Source organism: Triticum dicoccoides, chromosome 5A (assembly GCF_002162155.2).
Source record: "Triticum dicoccoides isolate Atlit2015 ecotype Zavitan chromosome 5A, WEW_v2.0, whole genome shotgun sequence".
Lineage (NCBI taxonomy): Eukaryota > Viridiplantae > Streptophyta > Magnoliopsida > Poales > Poaceae > Triticum > Triticum dicoccoides.
Window position 1 is genome coordinate 365,684,163 of NC_041388.1, and position 10,191 is coordinate 365,694,353.

Below are 10,191 nucleotides of genomic sequence, written 5' to 3' on the forward strand. Positions count from 1 at the left end.
CCGGCAATATTACTCCACGGCTGCCGACCTGCGCTAGACACATCGTCACTTTAGCCGAGCTCAACTTCTTCGGATCATCATTTCAGCAAGCCGAACAAGAGTCCGGCATCACGAAGGATAAATCATCATCAACATCACCGCCCCACGGATTACACGGAGCGGGCATACCAGCATCGCCGCACGGTTGCTTCATCAAGCAAGCATCGACCACGTCATGACCTGCATCAATAGGGCCGCACTATTGCTTTCTTCAAGCTGGTGTCCATCACGCCGACCTACTTCGACATCTCGGCTGGACCGGGGGCTTCGCTATCTCTTCATCAACCTACTCCGCACGCTTCGGCATCACTAGCCGACCAACTCCGTCATGTTAGCTGGGCCGAGGGCTTTGCCTCGGTGAGTCAACCTTTACCAGCATTGCCATGCCGTCGTTTTATCACCCATCAGGCAATGGGTGTGCGGAGCGAGTCCCAATTTCGGGAATCATCTTCCTTCGGATTGCTATAACAAATAAACTAGGTCTATCAAATGGTGACCGCATTAACGACGGTCGCGTGGTGGTTCGATTAGTTTTCGTACATAGTCCGGCGAACGCCGCATCCGAAGCTCGGACCGACCTGTGAATTCAGGCTTTGCCATGCCTTTACTACATCACGCCGACGCCCTGCATCGACATTGACTTCGGCGCCAGGCCATATTTCTTCCATTCCTCACTTTGCATAAATTATTTATTATGCAACATTTTTTTAGTTATCATTATTACTATTATCTCTGGTTTGCACCATTTTTTGTGCATAGGAAAATGATCCGGGGACTTCGGCGTCACTCTGCCGGTCTGCATTGATCGTGCTATGTCACCACTTCGGCGTGTCAAGCTCTCCGCTCCAGCACCTTGGGACCGGCTTGAGGGATGGAACCTTGCCCCGCATCAAGCTTGGACCGCGTCATCAATACCGAACACATTAACCAGCTAAGCCGCTTTCATGCTCAAAGCTTTAATTTCTAACTTGCGTTCGGTTCGACCAAGCATTATACCTTTTTGGAAAAAAGTTGCTTGTAAAAATTTCCTTGTCCAAACTTTATTTGTGACGCATAAATTCAAATACCCCGTTTACTTGGGGGCTTCCTTTATGAAGCTTTTCCTCTTGCATATGATTATACTTGTACATCTTCGTTCCTTGTTCGTGTATTACGCCACAATATGCACCATATTGACTTAAGCGATTTGCAAGCTGGGTTGCCTCGCTCCTGTGTTTACCCCTATGTTCCCGATTGTTCGGCTAGGGAGTAAAGGGAGCACCTCTGCGATTGTCACGATCGGGTCGCCCGAGCCGGACCTCAGACTGGGTGAAGCCGAAAGCTAGCGCTCTTATAGTTTTCAATGATGGTCGGCACACAACGGAACTCATGAGTACAAAAAATCTATTGCACAAGTCTCATAATAACAATGAGCACCGAAGAAATGTATCAGTGGGGGTACTATTTTCTTCGAAGATGCTTCTTACACTTCACGGTAATATAGCATAAGTTCCCTGAGCGCGCTTTGTCTGTTACAGCCTTGTGGCCTGATTGCCTGGTTATTGGAAACACCATCGATATTCTCGACCGATGGAGTACATAATACTTTTCGGTCCTTTACCTAAGAGGGAGAAGCTGACGGTCGGTTAAGACACGTTTAAAGTTCGGTTGAACATAGATATGATATAAGTACTTCGGTACATGCAATCATTCTTCTACCCAAGTCACTTGGGGGCTCTTAAAATTTCTATGAGCTATTTTATAGTAAATGTGTTTTCTTCCTGGTCGTTGCAAAGTCTTTTTCTATTGCTCCTTTTTCGACGTGAGTGTGTGGTCAATAGCCAGATAACCCATTTTCTCGCTAGCGAACGCTCGAGTTTAGTTCGCTAAACTGGTCTAATGAGAAGCACTCCGCCTTCGGGATAGGAGGCTGCAGCCGTAGGCTGACCCGCTTGAAGTCTTGAGATCGGATGTGTAATGTTAAAGCACGACAGAAGCACTCTTTTTTTTCTAAGACCAATTTTCGGATTGGCACCGAACACTTGATATTGTTCGGACGTCATGTTTTCACTGACGTTTCTTGGTTTTCCAAGCTTTTTGGCACTTTTAAACTACTTGTGTGTTTTCAACATTAGTCTCGCAGTGCAACGCCGGACACCTTTAGGGATTCGGCAAAAACATTCTCGGATATTGCTATATATGCATCGGTTTCGAATTGTGTCTTCGGTCAATAGTTGGGTTGCCCGGCTCCTGTGCTTGCCTCCTACGTTCCGCTTTGTTCGGCTAGGTCTGCAAAGGGAGAACCACTCCAATTGTGCTTCCAGCTCACATGGTCAAGCACCTCAGTGGAGAAAGCCGAAAACTGACCGTCACAATAGGCGTAAACTGGTCAGCGATCCGATGACTATATTAAATGACGGGCCATTCATAACATTGGCCGAAGTGTTTTCGGCTTGACCTCGGATGTCACCGAACACTAACCGAGGGCTCATAGCTAGCTTCCCCAGTGTAAAGCTCCTACGACTAAGCGAAAGTTATAAAGCCCGCATATCTGGTTGCCTCGTTTCTGCTAACACAACCGCCTTCGGGCACCGAGACGTCGGCTAAGGGTTGTTTCGTTAGTGCGGAAACACCCTGCGTAGTATCTACCAAGGGGTAGAAGCCGACGATGGGCCACTTTCACCTGATAAACGGTCACAATGGAGTCAAATAATGATGTAAAGTACTTGGATACGTAGAATCATTACACATAATCTGTGATTTTCTTTTGGATATCGATCCTTAATTTGGCCACCCGTGCCCACATTAAGGTTCGGGGGCTACTGGGCTTCATGCTCATTATTTATAAATATTAAAGGGGCACATCGATCCCCTGATCTGGTGTTGCCACCCGACCAGTGTCTCGGGGGCTACTGCATTGCCTATTTCGATGCAGAAAATTCCAACTGCCAAGTGTTCGGCTTGACCGAACTATGGGCAAACATGTCTTCGGATAACAATAGGTACCATTTGGAACTATCCGACGTCAAGCTAAATAAATTACGACAACTTTTCAAGACCCTCTTTCAAGGGCCCGTTCGCCGATCACTATTATCTCTAATATATTACACTGCGTTTCTATTCCTATGTATGCTGCCGAGCTAGGAATTGATCCTCAGGCCGATTTCGCGCATCGACCTGAGTCTCAGGGGCTACTGGGAACAACGGTTTTTATGCTTTCCTTTAGGTGCATCTCGGGTTTTAGACAGATACACACCTTGAGGGCTACTGGATATACATCGGCAGAGAATAAACTGCACCAGTTAAAAATATTCATAAAAAATCAGCCCGCTGTCGGGTGGTGCACCACCTCGGAAGCAGTCCGGCATAAAGCTCGGGCGCCAGTGGCTGGCTCTATAGAGGGCAATTCCGGCATTAAGCTTGGCTAAACTCCTTCAACTTTTTTGGACCAAGATGATCTATGACTTCTTGGATACAGTTCGGCATTGGAGCTCGGATACATAGTCCGGCATTGGAGCCCGGATACATTCCGGCATTAGAGCTGGGAAGCGGTCCGGCATTGGAGCTCGGACGCAAGAGGACACTGCCTCCCGGGAACAACTTCAAACCCGAGGTGTGGCATAAAAACAACAAGGCATTGATAAAGGCCGGAAACTTAAAGGGGCTCCTCGGATACCCGACGCGTAAACTCGTGAATGCATTTCGACGACCCTCAAGATCGAAGATTTGTTGAACTAGTTTTCAAGACCGTCAACCGAAGATGAAGAACAGTTCGGAAGAATCGAGGAGCGTCCCTAACTTGGAGACCGGTTCAAGGGGCTACTGACGGTGTCCTGGACTAGGGGGTACTCATCACGTCGTCTCCCGATCAGTTGGATTGGGCCGAGGACCCCCATGGCCGTATACTCATGGGCCAGTTCGGAAGGCTGCCGCATACAAGGAGGATTCCACAAGACTTGGTGATCAAGACAAGGACTCCTCCCCCACCAGCGTATTCGACTAGGACTCTTGTTATCCTAGGCCTCAGGTGCATTATATAAACCGAGGCCAGGCTAGTTGATAAACTCCATACACAACAATCATACCATAGGCTAGCTTCTAGGGTTTAGCCTCCTTGATCTCGTGGTAGATCTACTCTTGTACTACCCATATCATCAATATTAATCAAGTAGGAGTAGGGTATTACCTCCATCGAGAGGGCCCGAACCTGGGTAAAAACATCGTTACCTTGTCTCATGTTACCATCCGGCCTTGACGCACAGTTCGGGACCCCCTACCCGAGATCCGCCGGTTTTGACACCGACATGACCCCTTACTAAAATTTCAATATAAAAGTGTTCTCCATGAGTATGCACCTTTGCGACAGTTCTTCGTGCTGAGACACCACGTGATGATCAGGTGTGATAAGCTCTACATTCACATACAACGGGTGCAAGCCAGTTTTGCACATGCAGAATACTCGGGTTAAACTTGATGAGCCTATCATATGCAGATATGGCCTCGAAACACTGAGGCCGAAAGGTCGAACGTGAATCATATAGTAGATATGATCAACATAGTGATGTTCACCATTGAAAGCTACTCCATCTCACATGATGATTGGACATGGTTTAGTTGATTTGGATCACGTGATCATTTAGATGACTAGAGGGATGTCTATCTAAGTGGGAGTACTTAAGTAATATGATTAATTGAACTTTAATTTGTGATGAACTTAGTCCTGATAGTATTTGCATAACTATGTTGTAGATCAATAGCTCGTGATGTAGCTCCTCGTTTATTTTTGATATGTTCCTAGAGAAAAACTATGTTGACAGATGATAGTAGCAATGATGCGGACTAGGTCCGTGATCTAAGGATTATCCTCATTGCTGCACAGAAGAATTATGTCCTTGATGCACCACTAGGTAACGGACCTATTGCAGGAGCAGATGCAGACGTTATGAACGTTTGGCAAGCTCGGTATGATGACTACTTGATAGTTTTGTGCGCCATGCGTTACGGCTTAGAACCGGGACTTCAAAAATGTTTTGAACGCCATGGAGCATATAAAATGTTCCAAGAGTTGAAATTGGTATTTCAGACTCATGCCCGAGTCGAGAGGTATGATACCTCTGACAAGTACTTTACCTACAAGATGGAGGAGAATAGCTCAACCAGTGAGCATGTGCTCAGATTGTCTGAGTACTACAATTGCTTGAATCAAGTGGGAGTTAATATTCTAGATAAAATAGTGATTGACAGAGTTCTCTAGTCACTATCACCAAGTTACTCACTGGTGCGTGTCGGTCCAAAGCAAACGGTTTTTAACCCCTTTCCGCGACGGCATCTGGAACCGTCGCCAAGTGAGTGTGGGCGATAGGGGGGGTCCTTCCCACACGACCCAGAAACCGTTTGGGATATGCCCTCCTGGCACACACGTTTGGCAAAATGAGGTCGTGTGCGACCGGCGAGCGCTCAAATACGGAAATACGTATAGTAGAGCTAAAAATACAATTATACGGCAAAATTGTTTCTGTTCACAAGTAAATCCCACACAGTCAGTTCCCACTAAACATTTTCGTTCATATGTACATCCCACACAGTCGCTCCAAGGAAAACGTTTTTGTTCACAGGTACAACACACACAAATTTTCCCGTTAAATCGTTTGTGATAGCATTTCCATTGCACACGATATTAATAATTTTATCATTTGCGTTATTGAATGCATCACACAGGGTGCGTAGAAAGAAACTGTGTGGCAAAGATCCTTATCAGTTTCCTCACTTGATGCTTGTTCATCAATATCTCATTGCCCCATACGCAAAAAGGGTCGATGCGTGAATCCTTGCCAATGGCATATGTACCTACAAGAAACATGTCAATATTAGAAGCTAACTAGTGTCCATGCCTGGATCTATATGCACTACATTATGGAACAACAGGGTGAGTACAAGCCGAAGGATGAAGCTAACCTCGGCGGAAAATGGTGGCCACTCTCGTTGTTGTCCTGCATAAGTAGTGGAAAGGCATGATCAGTACAACAATCTTAACATAAAACATATATAGCAAAGGTAAACAACATCATCTCCAAATGACAGATTCAATGTGTTGGTTTCAGCATGCTGTTAAAGCAGATATAAAATGGAAGGCAATGTTACCGACAGCAGGCTTAGCAGCCATCAAATATTGCAATTCAAACTGGTATTGTTGAAAATGAATAGAACGTAGGTAATGCTTAAACATCACACTGGATAAATGTGTAAACACTACAAGAAATATGTCAACTTGTGACCACCACTATTGGTCACTGAAAGGTCATGGTTTTTCATTTGCGACCTTTTTGTGACCAAAAACAGAAGGTCAAAAGCTGGCGGTCATAAACTGACTATAGCGACCTTTCTTCTGGAATGGCTGAAGACGTTTACGACCAAAATAAGCCTATTGTTCTGTTTTGGTCACTAGCAACCTCCCCAGGCCACGTAGGCATCCAGCGTGGCAAGCTGATGTGGCACAAGATTTAGCCCGGTCCAATTCGGTTTTCTACATGGGCCTAGCCCAACAATTCGGCCCATTTATGATTTTTTTTCCTAAATTTTTTTGGGCCTGTTCTATCATGGGCCTTTACCTTTCCACATAGTCCATTTCCTTTTCGTTTCTATTTTCTATTTGAGTCGAGGCCTGCTTATAGTTATTCTGAATAGCTTTTCAGCTCAGGTTATTTTGGGCCATGGCATCTTAATAGTACAAGTATATTTGGGACGTGACCACTATCAGGTCCAGTAAGAACATTTTTCTAGAGAATTTACTGTTCAAGTAAAATGTACACAACACATTAGAGGAAAATAGCACATACAACAGTAGATAAAATTTCATTACACTCCTACTACAGCTCACTACAACATAGACAGTACATGATACTTCATCCTTCAATTTTTTTACCAAGCACTAGACAAGTACATCTCACTTAAAATAAACAGTATTGTTCTCGGAAGCAAAATACGCCACCACACGCCATGGTGCGCCATCTTACTCGATCTGGCCTCAAGGAGCTAGCAGCACTGCTTGCTCCTTTGGCTGAGAGCTCCTTGCTGTAGAGGATGGCTGAAACTCGGATGCAAAGCTCCCTGCACATGACATATTGTGTCAATGCTTGCAGCAACAAAAAGAACTCACCTACCATAGAACTTGCACATAATGTATCAACCACCAAACTGTATGAAACAAAAACAAACGAGAGGGGGAGGAGTTTATACCTGATCTTCTTGAGCCTCTGCCCAAGCAAAAGCATCATCCAAGGTAATCGTCTAAACAAGAACACTCCTTAAGATTCTAGAAATGGACCAACACAGTAGTATTGAAGCTATGCGGGGATCTTTGTGAAGCAGTTTATCGCTTCTTGGAGACACCAACAGTCTTCCCTCTCCTGCCGGTAGTCTTGGTGTGCTGACCACGGATACACACGCCCCAGTAGTGACGCAGACCATGATGGTTCCTGGGAAAGAGAGCAAGGTCTCAAGCATAAGTGATGGCTCATACATCTATGCACTAAGGAAAAATGCTACTGCAACAGTGAAGTTTTAAGGAATCAGGCATCAACATACATCTATTGGAAACAAAGCATTGATATACAAATCAGCAGGGTCACATACAAGGTACACTAGAAGGGTATACATGAATACATTGACAATCATCAATACCAGATTGCAAGACATAACAATTATGTACCTAAGCAAGTCAACAAGGGCATAGGGCAGGATATAAAATCTGGATACAAGTAATAGACAAACTACGATGTAAATACTACAGTGGCATTAGTACTAGGACATCAAAAAATACTATGTAAATATTACAGTGGCCAAACGGGTGGTGGATTAACACCAACAATGTGCATCGCACAGAAGAATTAAGATAGCTAAAAATATGATGATTACTACAGGTTCTCAAGAATTCAGCATTGTACCCATAAGTGATGTCACTATAATAATTAGTGGCAGATAGCAATTGAGTAGTGTAGATGAATTATAAAAAGGGATACACATCCTTAAGTTACTTTCTCAAACTAAATTATATAGATATATAAATATAATGTAGAACATACAGTGTACTATCAAAGCAACCAGAACCTTGTAAAAGTTTTTGTTCATGCAGGCATTGGCATACACATCCGTACATGTAGGCTTATTTAGTACCGCTAGAACAAAATACATAACACACAGTTTGCACACATGCCAAGGCAAAGGGGAGCATTGCTTCATTGCTTGATAGTTGATATATATGCCATCAAAAGAGCAGAATAATAGCCAGTCTAAGTGAGCTAGCCAAATATAGGTGCAGTGCAGTAGTCATCATTGCATTATAAAATAAGCCAGTAGTCAATCGGCTAAAAAAGTGGAAGTAGCTCAAAAACAACCAGAACATCTGTCCAGGTGACCCGTCTGGAGTAGCGCGTAGTAGAGCACCTGCACCCTCCATCCACGCACATACGAATCAGTCAACAAGTCCATCAACAAGAAAGGGGTCGAGATTTCAATGTGGGGAGGAAGCAGCTGACCGTCCAAAGAAGACATGCCAGTTATAGATGCAGAGTTAGGCACACTCGATTGTCAGTCGCCATCGCTGCTGGCGCCGCCCGGATCGGGGTGTCATGGAGGAAGTGATCTGAAGCATAAAAACTAAGCAAAATTAAAAGCATCAGCCGCTAGAAGCATGTAGGCAATAGTACTGCATAATATTTAGAGCAAAAGACGTTTTATATTTTGAGACAGAGGGAGTATTATATAGTTCATCAAACCCATGTCAAATTAATCTAAAAAATGAATTACTAAACCTGCCTGACTAAATCAAACTCAAACCAATGCATCAATCGACACTAGCAGTAGTACACTGAAGAAATCGACACTGAACGGAGGCAATTAATATGTACAACTAGCACCCATTTGCCTATATTCTGCACTTGAATTCAAACCAATCACTCTATTCCAGAAGATGCATGTACATGCATGCAGCTAGCACGCACCGTCAGCTAGCAACGAGACGAGGCTAGTTTGAAATGGAGGGGAAGCACAGCAGAAATCCAGCTGCGCCTGAGAGTAGCAGTTGGTAAACCGTGCATGCGTATGCGTGGACACCATGGTCGTTGAGCAAGCACCGAGCTCCTGCCATGGACGTCGATCTAAACTAGCATCACAAATATGCCTCGCTGCAAGAACTAGCTAAACATGCATAACCATTAAGAAAAAAGCTCCTGCAATGCATGAAAACACCTGAATGCAGATCGAGCTAGCTAGGTAGGCAACTACAGAGAAGAGATCAACATCTGCTGAAGATCTTATAAAGATCAACATCAGGTTACCATACACACAGAGGATCGCACCAAACAACCGGGCTCCACAACCACGAAGAAGATTAGTAGGAGATCACGGAACAGAGCAGTAGTAAAATGGAGTACCAAGCATCCAAATTCATAGGACAGATAAACATAACAGTAAGGCCACTTCTTCTTGATTCAACAGTACTGGATTAATTTGTCATACCACTTCTTCTTGGTGAATGGATCCACACTACAAAACCACGAGAAACAAGGCCAGAAACCGGATCATCTCATGACGAAGGAAGAGGAGATGAAACAGATCCTAAATCATATGCCTAACACCTACGAAACAAGCAAAAGCATCAAATCGAAGCAACCTGAACTGGCGGACATCGCATGGTGGGAGATGAGTCAGCGGCACGCGTCGCTGGAAGCAGTGCTCTCACCGGCACCTTCCTTGGCCAGCTCAACAGAGCCTGCGTTGGCCGCCCTTTGGACGCCTGCGCCACCGCCCTCCGTGCCGGAGCCGGCGGCCCCGGCGATAGCGGCAACCTCCTCCTCCTGGACGTGGCGGTCGTCCGTGTCGAGCGACGAGTGCGGGCGCTTCTGTGCGGGCATTCCGGCCGCCTGGCTGCCCTCCCCGCTCCTTGGCGCGGCGCTCGTCGCAGGGGAGAGGATGGTCGGGCGCGTGCGGGCGGGCGGAGGATTGACAGGGAGGAGGCAGGTGGTGGGTGGAGGTGGGTCGAGTCGAGGGGGAGGCGGATTGAGATGGATTTGGGGAGCGCGAGAAGGCGGCTCCAGATGGATCTGGGGAGCGCGAGGTGGGTGGAGTCTGTTCTGGGGAGCGCGTGCGTGAAGGACCGGCGGTGGGGAAAAGGGA

The 10,191-nt window shown here is 45.6% G+C and overlaps 1 long non-coding RNA gene across 1 annotated transcript; it reads right to left on the reverse strand.

The window, feature by feature from the left end:
- Positions 1–7,366: 7,366 nt before the first annotated feature.
- LOC119298665 lies at positions 7,367–8,605 on the reverse strand. Its single transcript, XR_005145906.1, has 3 exons — positions 8,553–8,605; positions 8,412–8,467; positions 7,367–7,493 (listed from the first exon to the last, which is right to left on the reverse strand). It is a non-coding gene; the product is annotated as an uncharacterized LOC119298665 (long non-coding RNA).
- Between the last annotated feature and the right edge of the window lie 1,586 nt (positions 8,606–10,191).